At 36.1% G+C, this 16,764-nt stretch overlaps 1 pseudogene; it reads left to right on the plus strand.

The window, feature by feature from the left end:
- Positions 1-777: 777 nt before the first annotated feature.
- Positions 778-1,928, plus strand: LOC144301545 (alcohol dehydrogenase class-3 pseudogene; annotated as a pseudogene).
- The last annotated feature ends 14,836 nt before the right edge of the window (positions 1,929-16,764 follow it).

Below are 16,764 nucleotides of genomic sequence, written 5' to 3' on the forward strand. Positions count from 1 at the left end.
TTATTTACGGGTTTCAAGAGTAGTTCAATATTCAGAAATCAATGGGATATACCACATTAATAAAGAAAGGATAAAAACTGTCATAAGAATAAGATCATGTCGGGGATCCCTGGGTGGCGCAGCGGTTTGGCGCCTGCCTTTGGCCCAGGGCGCGATCCTGGAGACCCGGGATCGAATCCCACGTCGGGCTCCCGGTGCATGGAGCCTGCTTCTCCCTCTGCCTGTGTCTCTGCCTGTCTCTCTCTCTCTATCATAAATAAATAAAAAAATTAAAAAAAAAAAAGAATAAGATCATGTCAATAGATGTAGAAAAAGCATTTGCAAAGTACATCCATTCATGATAAAAACCATCAACAAAGGCGATTTAAGCAGAACATACCTTAACATTATAAAGGCCATATATGAAAAACCCACAGCTAATATCATCCTTTTTTTTTTTTTTTTTTTTTCTAATATCATCCTTAATGAGGAAAAACTGAGAGCTTTTTCTCAATGGTCAGGAACAAGACAGGGATGTCCACTCTTACCTTATCTTTTATAGATAAGAGACAAGTGGTTATTTTAGGGCAGTCATTGGAACACTTCAGTTCTCTGCTTATAACTTGAACAGAAAATGTGAAGTCCTAAACTCATCATTTTCTTTATGTTATCTTTCCAATGTAGCCAGAAGTAACTAGCCCATGCAGAACACTTGCAATCATCATGTATACCCTAATGGCCACTTTGTCTAAGTGATGTGCATGACTTGTAACATCTCATTTTCTCAGTCCGCCCTCACTGGCCTGAATCAGAGAACATGGCGAACCAGGTTATCAAGTGTAAAGCTGCAGTTGCCTGGGAGGCAGGAAAGCCTCTCTCTATAAAAGAGGTAGAGGTGGCACCCCCAGAGGCTCATGAAGTTTGAATTAAGATTATTGCCACTGCAGTTTGCCACACTGATGCCTACACCCTGAGTGGGGCTGATCCCGAAGGGAGTTTTCCAATGATCCTGGGACATGAAGGTGCTAGAATTGTGGAAAGTGTTGGCGAAGGAGTTACTAAGCTGAAGGCAGGTGACACTGTCATCCCACTTTACATCCCACAGTGTGGAGAATGCAAATTTTGTCTAAACCTTAAAACAGACCTTTGCCAGAATATAAGAGTTACACAGGGGAAAGGATTAATGCCAGATGGTGCTAGCAGATTTACTTGCAAAAGAAAGACAATTTTACATTACATGGGAACCAGCACATTTTCTGAATATACAGTTGTGGCTGATATCTCTGTTGCTAAAATTGATCCTTTTAGCACCTTTGGATAAAGTCTGCCTTCTCGGTTGTGGCATATCAACTGGTTATGGTGCTGCTCTGAACACTGCCAAGGTAGAACCTGGCTCTACTTGTGCCGTCTTTGGCCTAGGAGGAGTTGGATTGGCAACTATCATGGGCTGTAAGGTGGCTGGTGCATCCTGGATCATTGGTGTGGACATCAATAAAGATAAATTCACAAGTGCCAAGGAGTTTGGAGCTTCTGAATGTATTAACCCCTAGGACTTCAGTAAACCCATCCAGGAAGTGCTCATTGAAATGACTGATGGGGGAGTGGACTATTCCTTTGAGTTTATTGGTAACATGAAAGTCATGAGAGCAGTGCTAGAGGCCTGCCACAAAGGCTGGGGTGTCAGTGTCATAGTTGGAGTAGCTGCTTCAGGTGAAGAAATCGCCACTCGCCTGTTTCACTTGGTAACAGGCCGCGTATGGAAAGGCACTGCCTTTGGAGGATGGAAGAGTGTGGGAAGTGTCCCAAAGTTGGTGTCCGAATATATGTCCAAAAAGATAAAAGTTGATGAATTTGTGACTCACAGTCTGTCTTTTGACCAAATTAATGAAGCCTTTGACCTGTTGCATGCAGGAAAGAGAGAGAAAACACAAGGAGCACAGGGATCATGACCTGAGCTGAAGGTGGACGCCCAGCCAACTGGTGGTAAGCTACCCAGGTGCCCCAGAAAAAAAATAGAAAAAAATAGTCTTAAAATGGAAAGATCTGGCAAAGCAAGTGACCAAACTCGTATTGGCAATGTGACAGCTAACACTGTGTCTCCTGATATTATGTGATATCATGAATGCAATACACCACATACCATCAATAGACTCTTCTGCCAAAATAGTATCCTGAACCTACTTGTGAGAAACTAAGAAATACCGAATCTACAAGCTAACTGGCTTGCTTTCTTAAGTGTCAATTTCATAAAACATCAAAAAAAGAGGCTTGGGGTGCCTGGTTAAGCATCTGACTTGTGATTTCAGCTCAGGTCACGATCAAAGGGTCCTGGAATCAAGTCCCCCTCCCCCCGTCAGACTCTGCTTGCTGCATGGAGTCTGAGTTTCTCTCTGTCCCTCCCCTTACACATGTACATGTGCACACACTCTCTCAAAATAAATCAGTAATAAAAATAAAAAACAAATTAAAAAAAAAGTAGGCTTGTTCCAGAATAAGGAAGACTACAGATACAGGACAACCAAATGCCGTGGGTTTGGATCTTAGATTTAAAAAAAGAAGGCTTTAAAGGAACACTTGGGAAAAACTGCGACTCATGTTTATGTACTATAGATAATTCTATATCAATGTTAAATTCCTTGGGTGTGGTAACTGTATTATGACCAGGTAAGAAATTGCTTATGTTGCAGGAGGCATGCTATAATAGTAATGGGTGAAGTATGAAGCCACTTCTTTCAAAAGGAAAGTGTCTAAAGAGAGAAATGTGGCAAAGTAACAAACACTGAACACAGGAAAAGGATTTAAGATGATTTCCTTGTACTACACTTTGAACTTTTCTATAAATTTGAAAATTTTCAAAATAAAAAGTTGGAAATCAACAATCTTTTTCAGAAAAAACAGCTTACAGATACCTTGAGAGTGATTGGGGGGCCTTAGCAAAGTGAAGCACGAGGCATTCAATTCTAACCATACAGAAAGAAAAAACAGGGACACTTGGGTGGCTCAGTGGTTGAGCACCTGCCTTTGGCCCAGGGTATGATCCTGGAGGCCCGGGATTGAATCCCACATCAGGCTCCCTGCGTGGAGCCTGCTTCTCTCTCTGACTCTCCCTTTGTGTCTCTCATGAATAAATAAAATCTTTTTTAAAAATCTCATTTTCTCCTGGAGATGAAGTGATCACTACCTTCAAACCCAATAGGACAGATAATTACTCCCATATTCCTATCTTTAGGGAACTGTTTCTTGGAACCGCTCCTGGGCAAAGAAAAATACTACCTAAGTCAGAGTTGAATCAGGGAAATAGGCCTCAATCTATGTATTTCAAGCAGAAAGATTTAATACAAAGTCAGCTGTTTGTGGTATTGTTGGACAAGATAGAGGGATAAATGTAAGCATTGGAAATGCTGTCTAGAAATCATAAAACTACAAGAAGGTGATGTTGAAATTGCTCCTGGAAAGTAGGACTGTGATGGTGGACTTTAGAAATTAAGTTTTGTGAAACCATTACTATCAATCCAGCAGTCCAGGCTGCCAGTGCCATTCTGGAGGAAGAATGAATTTTAACTCTTTCCCTTCTGGTTTTATGTGTCTATAATAGATGGAGTCTAAACCAGAAGCTTTCTGATGAGGGGCTTAGGAAAATATAGTTCCCAGCATGCAACACCCACAGTACAGGGAGGGATGACAGGAGGAGGCAGGGATTACACTGAGTGACAAAAGAAATAACCAACACACACTCTTTCTAGGACTGCTCAAGTCCAATCAGTGTCATCTCATTTGTATACTTTTCATTGTTGTTTCTCAGCAGAAATTTCTTTTTTTTTCAGCAGAAATTTCTTATAACTACCTATAAGTCATCTACATAAAACCCCCCAAATACCTTTTAGTGCAATTGGAATTAAATCTAAATCCTTACCTTGGCCTACAATGCCATATTTTTCTGACTCTTGCTTGTGTCTCTGATCTTGAAAACTACCATCTTCCTCCTCACCGACTATACTTCTCAGTCACCAAGGATAGCTTCCTGGTGTTTCTCAAACACACTGATCTTGTTTCTGCCTGCTGCTTTGCACTGTTATTCCTTCAACTTGGAATCATCTTTCTCTGGATCTCCTTTTATTCCACTCCTGTTCATTGTTTATATTTTTGATGGAAGATTGGAAGAGAAGAAGGATGATGAAGAAGAGGAGGAAGGAGAGAAGTTGAAAAGAGAAATTTTAAAACTATGAAATAAACAAGGAACATTATTAGACAATACAACAAGATTTATGCATTTGCTTTTAGTGGCAAAGATACTTAAACTCCAGAACTTGTAGATTATTCTCGGGGTCTGTCATTTAGCCCAGGGTTCCTCAAACCTGATTCCTCCATGCTTTTCCTAAAAAATAGATATTTACTCCTTTTCCCTGCACTTGAGCTCCTAGCATCTGCAGCTTTAATAAGCCACTGAGATGATTCTTACATAGTTAAGAGGTAGCTGACAATGTATTTTTCATATAGTAAAATATAAGTAAATATTTGGGAGGTTTTATGAATTTTGGAAGCACTGAACTAGAAATTACACCACTTTTTCTATAAGAAAAAAAATCACTCTAAGAAAAAAAATGTCAAACTCAATCACCAGGAATATCCCATGAGAGAGGTAAAATTGGTCATTACTGAGAATTTAAGCATATCTAATTTTAAGGCCCTAAATGGAAGAAAAATATTATCTAGATACAAATTCAATACATTATTTGCAGACTTGGAAACTATTTAACATTCTGTAATTGCCTTAATGTTGGACAGTTTATGGCTTATTTTCTTTTTTTGATAGGGTTTCCATTTAACTTATAAAAAACAAGAAACAACCACAACTTTAGATAAAAAGACATCACAACTTTAACAGGACTTTTTACAAGGCTCAAAGACTGACTATAACTCAGAAATCAGGAGTCTTTTCAAGGTCTTAGCTCTTTTGTAAAGGGTACGTGTTAAACTCTTATTCTCCATTACAGGATAAAAGCTCTAAAGATCTTTTCTGAATTTTGTGGTGTACTCAGCCCAAAAAAGATGATGAGACTGATGAAGGAAATAAATAATAGTTCTGGTACTAGGAATTCCATTCCCTCCCCAAATATGCCTCTATAATTCATTTGTACCCCTGGCCTGCAGTGGGGGTAAACTTTTCTTTAATTTCTAAATGAATTAATGTAAATTCCAATCACATGTTGGACTCCAAGAGATTCATATTCCTTTCAAATATTTCTGAGAATTTCTGGAGATTGTGCTTAGATGTCTTGGTAGTTATTTCTCGTCTTTTGTGCCAAATTCCTGGTTTTGGCTGGCTTCTTCCTAATCGTTCTGACCATCTCTCTCCATCTCCACATATTCTTTTAGCCTTTGTGGTTGGCTTCACGTAAAATATAAGTGTAGACTTTATTCCCCAAATAAAGGGAAAAGAGATGGCATTACTAAGTTAGTAGTTAACAGAGCTGTATTGAAGATTTGCGGAGGGTTGGGGTTAAGAAAATTACAGCATAGAATAGGAAACTGCTCTTTCTAAGTTTATTAATCACACATAGTCTCAGGGAATGTTTAAATATTAGCCATGTTTTTCATATGGGCTTGATCTACACCTATGTTGTGACAATTCTGTCTTTAGTGTCTTTTTTTTCTATTTATTCCTTTATACTCTCTATTCCTGACCATTCCATCTCTTCTCCATCTTCTACCATCCCCATCCCCAGCAAAAATGTAAAAACAAAACAAAACAAAACAACAAACCAACCCTCTCCCCCAAATACATGCTAAATTTCTGCCTCTGGAGTTACTTGTTCAAAGCTAAAATTTATATTAAAATAATCTCTCTATAGCAGCAAGAGCAAATATTAACTTTATCATACAGAGCAGCCTCCCTATGTTTTCTCGTTCAAACTCTGCCCTATGTCTTGCCTTCAACAATGAAACAGATAAATACATTTTTTCAAAGGAAAGAATCCTCTACCTGAGAGGGTTATGCAGGCTCCCAGATATAGAAGAGTCTTCACTCTTTTATTTTAAAATAGCAATATTTCCTTATATCTACAAATCAGTGGTATTTGCTCTTTCTTCCACCTCATAATTTGACAGGAATGAGGTAGAGAGACTGTTATAGGAAGGTGAGCAAAGCATTTTCAATGATCTAGAGTTTGGATTCCTTCAACACATTTTCAGAACTCAGAAAAATTCTCACTATTGGTTGCTCATTAGAATCACCTGAGGAGCTTTTAAGAAATCCCAGTCTTTAGGCCTCTTGCCAGACTTATTAAATCAGAATCTCAGAGTGGGACCCAGACATCAATAGTTTTAAAAGCTTCCCCAGATGATTCTAGTGTGCAGTCAAAGTTGAGAATGACAAGTCTAGAAAAAAATGGGATACTTAAAAGGATGGCTAGTGGCCAAGTGCCATCTTATCAACAACATGTTATAAACCATATAACAGTAATTGGGCAAGATGAGGAAGTTAAATGGACCTTTGCCCATCCATGTTCTTTAGTAAGAGTAGAAGTTATTTATTAAAGAATACCTACTTATTTGTCTAGTTTATAACATAAAAGGATAAGAATGAACCAAGTCCATACAGTCAAAGATGCGTGCTGGAAGTTTGGGAGTCAGGTGAATAGCTAAACCATGTCAACATCATCAAAGCATTTGAATAAATATAGTTTCTTCCTCCTTCCTTTTTTTTTTTTTTGTTATTGAAGGGTAAATCAAAATTATTTGATCTTAGATATTCTTAAAGAGGCAATTGCTTTTAACTTGCCATTTCCTTTGTTTTGTAATAGTTTGGAAACATAATTTTAGCAAGAAATGAACCTCTATGACAATATAATTCAACATTCCCACTTAATAGATGGACAAAATAAATAACTTTGCCCACATTAATACAAGTTAGAAATAAAGCTGGGATTAGAACCAGACTTTTTGGCTTAAGTATAATGTTCTGTAACATGTTCCTTTCATTTTAATATAACTTTTCCCCTTTCTCAAACTTGGACAGTCAGTATAATACCTGGTGAGTTTATATTGAAGTCCTCTAAAATTATCTCTTCCAACCCTGGCTTAATAATTTCCCATTGTGATAATTGTATAGAAGTAGATAAAAGACTATATGACAAACTTTTTACCCCAGTACCTGACAGAGCAAGTATTAATCAAATTATTGGAAAGCAGAATTATTTTCTTATTTTATTATGAGTATGACATGAAAAACAATGTTAAAAAGGAAAAGGATGTGTTGAATCAATTATTATTGTTTGTAGTTTTCTTGTCAATCAATGTTTATTTTACTACTAACATGGTATCCATAGAAGCTTATGTTTAATATCCACAAGTGGTAGAATCATTGATGTTTATGTGAATAGGTTTAGGACAAAAGGACAAGGTTTTTGTTGAGGGCTTTCTTGTGGGAGATGGAGAATTGAATCACAAAACCTGTTTTTCAGCGGGCCTGACTGATAAAAGAAGAAATGGGATGGTGAGAGACACAAGAGAGAGAGAAGAGTGAGGGGAGGATTGTGACACTACAGGATAAAGATCAAAGTTCTGTAACATGATTCTGGCTTAAAAGTATTTGAGTTTGAATAAAGTGTTTGCCATTTGTTAGCTCTGCAACTTTGGGTTAATCGCTTACTCTCTCCATGTCCTAGTTTCCTCCTCTTCTGTAAAATGGGGGTAAATTAACCGCTTTACAAAAGTTGATATGATGTTTGTTTAAGTTTAAATATAAAAATATCTATCTATCTATCTATCTATCTATCTATCTATCTATTTATTATCATCATCATCATCGTCATACTTATAACAGCTTAATAAATCCTAGACTGACATTAGCTATTTTTGTTGGGCAATAATTTTGTGTTTGAATAGAATGAGGGCAGTTAATAATGATAGAGAAATAATCTTGTCCATGTAAATAAAATTTAATAATGTAGATAATAGAATATGATATGTATCGTATATTAAAGTTGAGATTTAGATGTGACAAAGATTTAGATGTTACATAAGCCTGGTGTTCACACTGTAGCTTGACATTTAAAATGGCACTTGGGTTTCTATATTGTTTGTATCTCTCATTTTCTCCTTTTCAAGATCTTTAGTTTGGGAGTGAAGAATATGTATGTGGAGCTAAACTTATTGTCTGCATGTTATGCATCCAAATAATCGTATAGAATATGATGCCACGACCACTGGAGGTTTGTCAGAAATAACAGAAAAGAAGGATGACTGATACAAGTATGTTTCTCAGTTTTGAATCACCCTGATTTATAAATGCCCAAGGGAATGATTCCTTGGAAACCCTTATCAGCAAGCTTATTTGGGGTTGCCTATATCTATATGATTTTAAGAATAAGGCAAAACCATCATTCCATTTGGAGAATAACTGAGGGTGTGTATGCTACTGGCAAAGAATTTGGCTGTGATTCTATTAGAACAATTATCTCAAAGCTTTTCCTTATATAATGATGAGTGTGTGGCTCAACACAAATCATATTATTATTCCTAACAGGCTTGAAAGGCCACATGTGGAAGCTGGGAACAAAGGAAAATAACTAAAAAATGCTGACTATAGTAATGATAAGAACTGAATCTCTGCTGAGAAAAGCACAATGAATATTACAGAAAATATTTCCCATAATTACAAAGTAGGAAAATATTTTTCTAATTTTTTGACTGTACTCCCACTGAAAATTAATATTTATCCTGATAAATGAAGAGAGATAGAGAGACAGAGACAGAGAGAGAGAGAGAGAGAGAGAGAGAAAAGAACAACTCAATATCCTCATGGCTTGATTTCAAATTTCCTTGCAATTTCTGCTCAAATGTGAATTTAATATAAAGATCTTCCCCGTCCTCCCTCTTTAAATGAACTCCCCTATTACTCCATATTCCTCTTACTCTTCTTTACTTTTCTTTATATTTAGCACTACATGAAATATATATACATTTATTATTATTTTTTTATACATTTATTTTTAATATCTTTAATATTATTCCTGAAGCCTTAGAACTTCATAAAATTATCAGAAAAACTTTAGTTCATTTTTTTGAAACCGAATCAACTAGCAGTTTTTTCTAAGTTTGAAGTGGATGAACATATCAATTATAATACATAATATGATATGTAATACTTCAGAAGGTTTCATAATTTAACACAATAATTAATAATGTTGTAGGCCATAGTCACATACTGAGGATTTTCATGATGTTTATCTCGATTCTCTTATTTCCTTGGATTCATTCATTCATTTAAAAAATAAGTAACTGTGTATTTATCATGTACTAGAAAATATGCCAAGCACCGCATTAGAAATGAAAACAAGACAATCACGGACTGCTGTCAAGTTGCTTACAATCTAGAATGGTTAAATGTAATTATTCAAATAGGTTTAGTTGCAATTGCAATCAGTACTCAGAAGAGATAGAGAATTTTGGTTAAATGTATGTAGGGAGATAAAATCTGTTTTGTGAGATCAGGGAAGGGTTCTCTGATTAAACATAATGGAAAAACAAAAACAAAAACAAAAACAAACCCAAAACTTCTCAACCAGCAATAGAGATAGAGAGCTAAACAGATATGTACCATTGAGTATCCTAGTGTCTCAAGAATCAGTCTATCCAGGTTCCATGGATGTAGGGACAAAGAATGAGGGGATAGAATGGGTTGGAAGTTGTTTGCATTTAGATCCCCATATCTCCTCCCATATGAACAGAAGATTAGAAGTTAATAGTTTCTAGAGAAGTAAACATTAAATCTCTATATTGGGAGATACAATGTATAGTTGTGAAGTTGGGATGGAGATGAGAGGAGTCCATACAAGAAAAAGAAAACAGTAATAAAACTAAAAAAAAATTGGATCTTGAAACTCTCAGTTCTCTTCAACTTGGGTGTAAGAAATGTTAGCCAGATTGTTACTAGTAAAGTACTGAACATGGGAAAGTGTCCCTGGAGACTGACATGACCCGGAGGAAAGACCTAAAAATTATGAATGGGAGGTTCCCAGAGGTATGGTGCATTCAGATGTGTCTCTACTGAGCCCACATTGACAAAGTCCCATCCACACTCTTAGAGACAATACCATTCAGTTTTAATTTCCTAGTATTAAATAGGAGTTATCAGTTAAGGTTTACCAGACAGGTTACCAGAAGAGGAAAATCTCTTCACTTGAAAATAAAAAAAAACATACTTAGGTATAAATTTAACCAAGGAGGTGAAAGACTTGTACTCTGAAAACTACAAAATATTGATGAAAGAGTTTGAAGATGACATAAAGAAATGGAAAGATATTCCATATCATGGATTAGAAGAACAAATAGTATTAAAGTACATACTACCCAAATCTACAAATTTAATGCAATCCTTTTCAGAATACAAATAGTATTTTTCACAGACCTAAAACAGATAATCCTAGAATTTTTATGGAACCATAATAGACCCCAAATAGCCAAAGCAATCTTGAAAAAGAAATACAAAGGTGGAGGTATCACAATCCCGGATTTTGAGGTATACTCTAAAACTGAGGTAATCAAGACAGTATGGTACTGGCACAAAAACAGACACATTGGTCAATGGAATAGAATAGAACCCAAAACTGAACCCACAGTTATATGGTCAATTAATCTTTGACAAACCAGGAAAGAATAGCCAATGGGAAAGTCTCTTCAATAAATGGTGTTGGGAAAACTGGCCAGCAACATGCAAAAGAATGAAACTGGGCCACTTTTTTATACTATACATGAAAGTAAACTCAAAATGGATTAAAGACCTTAAATGTTTAGACCTGAAACTATAAAAATCCTAGAGGAGAACATAGGCAGTAATTTCTCTGACATCATCTCTATGTCTCCAAAGGCAAGGGAAACAAAAGAAAAAATAAACTATTGGAACTACATCAAATTGAAAAGCTTTTGCACAGTGAAGGAAATAATCAACAAAACTAAAAGACAACCTACTAAATGGGAGAAGATGTTTGCAAATGACATATTTTATAAGGGGTTAATGTCCAAATATATAAAGGACTGATAGAACTCAAACCCCAAAAGCAAATAATTCAATTAAAAATGTGCAGAGGATCTGCATAGATATTTTTCCCAAAGAAGACATACAGATGGCTAACAGACACGTAAAAAGATACTCAACATCACTCATCATCAGAGAAATGCAAATCAAAACCACAATGAGATATTGCCTCTTACCTGTCAAAATGGCTAAAATCAAAAACACAAGAAACAACAAGTGTTGACAAGGATGTGAAAAAAAAGGAATTCTCGTGCACTGTTGGTAGGAATGCAAACTGGTGTAGCCACTGTGGAAAGCCATATGAAGTTTCCTCAAAAAAAATTTAGAAATAAAATTACCATATGATTCAGTAATTCCACTACTGGGTATTTACCCAAAGAATATAAAAACACTAATTTGAAAGATATATGTACTCCTATATTTATTGCAGCATTATTTATAATAGCCAAGATATAAAAGGAAATTGTGTCCATTAATAGATAAATGGATAAAGAATACATGGTATATATGTACTATGGAATACTACTTATCCATAAAGAAAGAATGAAATGTCTCTATTTGCAACAACACAGATGGACCTAGAGGTTATTATGCTAGTGAAATAAGTCAATCAGAGAAAGACAAATACCATGTGATTTCACTCATTATGTGGAGTTTAAAAAACAACCAAACAAAGGAAAAAGGTAAAATAACAGACTCTTAAATATGGAGAACAAACTGATGATTACCAGAAAGAAGGTGGAAGGATGTGTGAAATAGGTGATGGGTACTAAGAGTACAGAGTACAGTTATCATGATGAGCACTGAGAAATGTATAAAATTGTTGAATCACTATTGTACACCTAAAACGATTATAACACTGTGTGTTAATTATACTGGAATAAAAATAAAAAGATACAGAAGAATTATTAAAAAATAAATAAATTTGAAAAATAGTAAGAATCCTAAAAAATAAAAAATAAAAAATATGAGTAAAACTTGAGAAAAAATATACATAAACATTAGACAAGAACAGGATACTATGAAAGAATAATACAAATATTCAGAATACAGAAAACAAAAGAACTTATAATATTAAAGGTAAAAGCATAGCAGAAACAATCTCAACAGTATATTTGGAAGATAATTTAGTGTATGCACTGCAGTAGTAAGCAAAAAAAAAATCAAAGTAGGTTATATTTAACATAGTGAAGCAAAAATATAAAAACAGTAAGGAAATTAGAAGACAAGCCCACGAAAGCTAAAGCTAATATCCAAATGTTGGCATTCCAGACAGAGAGAAGAGGAAAAATAAAGAAGGAAAATTATAAATGGAAATTTGAGAGTTCCCAAAGGAAGAACATAATTTTTTTAAAAAGATTTTATTTATTTTTTCATGAGAGACACAGAGAGAGGCAGAGACATAGGCAGAGGGAGAAGCAGGCTCCATGTGGGGAGCCTGATGTGGGAGCCCGGGGTCATGTCCTGAGCCAAAGGTGATGCTCAACCACTGAGCACCCAGCCATCCTGAACATAAATTTTTATACTTCAGATCCCACTAGTTGCCTCCAAAGTACCCTATCATGGAATTTCAGAGGGACAGAATTAAGAACCTGCATACTTCCTTAGAGAATAGAAAACAAAAATCAAACAACAACAATGAAACAAAACAATGGGGGAAAAAGGTACACATATATAACACTGACATTGTACTAGAGTTTTCACAACAACCCTGGATCCTTAGTGGATAATGGAATAATGCTTTCCAATTCTGAAAGACAACTATTTTCTTTTTTTTTAATTTTTATTTATTTATGATTGTCACAGAGGGAGAGAGAGAGAGAGAGGCAGAGACACAGGCAGAGGGAGAAGCAGGCTCCATGCTCCGGGAGCCCGATGTGAGATTTGATCCCGGGTCTCCAGGATCGCGCCCTGGGCCTAAGGCAGGCGCCAAACCGCTGCGCCATCCAGGGATCCCCGACAACTATTTTCAATCTAGGATACTATAGTCTGCCACTATCAATTAATTGCTGGAGGAAAATGCAACATATTGAGACATGAAAGATGCAGAAACTTACTTCCTATTCAGGAGGTAGGGAGGCTACTACAGGAAGTGCTTTACTAAAACAAGGAGATAAACTGAGATACAGAAAACTGTGGAATATAAAAACAACAGAAAACACAGGAGAAAGGTGAAAGGAATCCCCAGGAGAATTTTCAAAGGAGATGAAAACCAGGCATGGAAGCCAACCAATCAGGCCAGATCAACTCAACAGTGTATGAGAAATGCTCCAAAAAACAAAAACTGATGGATTTCTGATACTCCTGGGTGGCTCAGTCAGTTAAGTGTCTGTCTTCAGCTCAGGTCATGATCCCAGGGTCCTGGGTTGGAGCCCTGCATCAGGCTGCCTGCTTAGTGAGGAGGCTGCCTCTGCTCCTCACCTAACCTGTGCTCTCTTGCATGCTTGGTCTCTCCCTCAAATAAACAAAATCCTTAAAAAAAATCCAAACCTCCCCAGAAGCTGAACAAATATCTGATACATTGAACAACTTCAGGTATAGGCAACAACTGGCAAAGAGTTTAGAATAAATAGAAAAGCAAGCAAATGTTGGGGAAAAAGAAAGCCTAGACAATTTTAAAGTCCAGGGAATGTAAAATGTTGTGCAAGAAATTAATGTTTCACTGTGAATCAAGAAATGACAACACATGTTTATTTCGTAGAGTTCTAGAGGTAAATGCCAAAAGAATTAGCTAATAGAATTGAAAATGATTGAAGATGGGAATGAGGAAGAAGATGCCAGGACACGTGTGTGTGTGTGTGTGTGTGTGTGTGTGTGTGTGTGTGTGTATTCTGCAAGCCTAGTATGTAGAACTATTTGGCTATTTGATTCATGTAGAATTTATGCATACATATATAACTTTGGGGAAAAAAACAAAACAATAGGTATCTATTGAAATAATGCAAGCAAGAGATCCTGATAGCTTGGAGTGGGGTAGTGATAGCAGAGATGGAAGAGTGGATGGACTTGATGAGGATGAGGAATATTGAATTGTCAGGTTTAGCTTTTAGGTTTTTTCATTAGCAACAGTGTGATAAACATCACCAGAAGAAAAAACAAAAAAAGAAGCATACATGTACTTTTTCATAAGTCCCTAGCTGGAGGTGACATGAACATATTGAGTAATGACCCAGTATAAGTGTCTGAAACTCAAAGGAAAATTCTAGGCTGGTGATAAAAACCAGGAGTCCTGGGCACAGATGTAACTCACTAATTATGCCTTTAGCATCTGGAATGGTGCACATGTAGAGTCAGTCACCGGAAAAAACAGCAAATAAAGAAAGGTCTTTTCATTAGCTATTCATGAACACATATGGTCTCTTTCCATTTTCTTCTCTCCTCTCATATTTCACCTGGTCTTTCTAAACCTCTCCAGGGTCCAGTTGTCTGTGGTCCTTGAAGTTAAAAAAAAAAAAAGGTGAATTCTGGCATTATTGTAATGGCATAATCTTACTGTCTTCTCTATAAGAGGACATTGAGGTCTTTATGTTTCTTCAGCCCCATGTGTTATGGACTTAATAAATTCTCTTGTCTCTTTTATTCCATTTTACTACATTCCCTTCCCACCAGAATGTTTGTTGGACAGGATGATGGGGACTCTCCTTCCATGTTGAAATGACACTGAAGGCTGAAAAGTTAACCAGAGATAAGAATTTACAGTGAGAACGAAAGACATAAAAACGAGTTCTGAGTAACTCCAACATTTAAATGTTGCATAGCGGAGAAGCAGAAAAATTTGTGATAGAGTGGCCAAAGGAAGAAAAGAAGAAAGCCAGAAGGATTTAGTGTCACTGAAGCCAAGGTAAGAGAGATTGTAGGAAGGAGAAACCAACTACGTGGAAAGTTCATGGGATGTTATTTTTAAAGTGAGTCACTAAGAAGGTCCATTAGATTTGACAAAATTGTGGTTAACTGGTGATTTTTTAGCATAAATTCACTGGAGAGATAGAAGCATTGGTAAGGGTGAAAAGTTGTTAAGGAAACTGTGACTTCTCAGTTTCTCTTTAGACATTCTAAAGTCTTGAAAAATACTTAAATCTTGGTATATCCAGGGATCATGAGGAAAATTTGGTTTAAAATTAAGAGGTGATAACACTTTCATCCGAGTTTTTCTCTTTTGAAATAAAGATACCTGCTTTTTACTGTGCCTTTATTTTAAATATATAAACATTCATATATGGAAATATGATGACTAATACCTGAATGAAATGCTCGTATAAAAACATACAAAAAGCTGCATTTAAAAATATCTTACCAAATAAGTTTACTTCATTTACATTTTGCTAGTGAAATGTCTGCTTTGCCTTGTGCCACTGAATATAGCACAGTAAATGCAAATTCAACTTAAAAATGATGGAGTGATATATTTTAATAGACAAAAATCTTACTATTTATTAACCTTCTACTTTACGCAAGACTCTTTGCCTTTAATGATCTAACTTTATTTATATAATAATCCAATAAATGCAAAATAAAATGTATTGATGAATGGAATTGGAGGAAAATTAAATGGAATTGTTTTTGAATTTGGAGAGACCATTGCATAGCACTTTGATTTGTAAGCCAACAATGGCAGAACCCATTCCTATTAGGGTCTGGAAGCATTCAGGGCACGTTGCTTTCAGGATCATTTGAGACCCTTCTATTTGAATAGTCTTGGCTTGTGTTAAAAGTCTTTATTCTTGCTTTGTGTACATTAGAGGGATGCTTAGCAACCTTGTGATTGTAATATTTCTGAAACTCTTGGGTCACTTTCGGTGAATATCAATTCAAACAGCATTGGTCTTGAAAAGGTTGATGTACAGCTTTGCATTTAGAACAACAACACATGCCTTGCTAGGCTCTGGGAAATCATCTCAACTTTTCTGTCTGTTTTTCCTACCATATTTCCTCCTGCACTATCTATCTATATCCTGGAGCAAAGGTAAGCAGGCAGCCCCAGAGTCCTTGAATATTGTGCCCTTCTCAATGGTCAGAAAGAGGCTTGCATCCTATACTATTTGGAGTATTCCATAGAGAGACGTTTTTATCTAGTCATTTCAACTGATTCAGAGGGGTCAAAGAGCCAGTCTTTTATTCAGGGTCCTCATTTCACCACTGCCAACTCAGGCTTTACCACCACAGCATATAAAAAACAGAAAGACTTGGAAAAAAGAAAGAGATACTGCCAAAGTTGTGTTTGACTCAGTCAGAAACTAGAGTGTGGATAATTTTTTACTCACAGCATGGTTGGAAGAAAAAAAAAAGTGCTAACAGTATTAGACTAGATAAAACCATCCACAAACCTCTGGATCTCTATCTAAACCCAGGCTAAGGGGAAGGAATAGTGGTAGAGTAGAAGAAAGAGCAATGAGTTAATGAAAGACTAGATTTGTCATGACCTTTGTGTGATCTTGGACAAATCACATCTCTGTTCTGAGGTTCCCTGATCAATAAAATGAGAAGGTGCTACTAAGTGACTCCACAGGATCCATTTGTCTCTTGCATTCAAATATTAATTCCTACTCTCTAGACAGGCCTTGGAGTTGAGCCCTGAATATCTGCTTGGTGAGAATATTACTCATAATAATTTTGATGACTCATTAATGTAGGCTAAAGAATAGATTTTCAAAAACAGCTCTCCATGGTATTTCAATACAGCACCATACTCATGACTCATTTTTTCTTTATTGAATGTTTACACAGATAGGTAGAAAGAATATCTTGTT

This window comes from Canis aureus, chromosome 30, assembly GCF_053574225.1.
Source record: "Canis aureus isolate CA01 chromosome 30, VMU_Caureus_v.1.0, whole genome shotgun sequence".
Classification (NCBI taxonomy): Eukaryota; Metazoa; Chordata; class Mammalia; order Carnivora; family Canidae; genus Canis; species Canis aureus.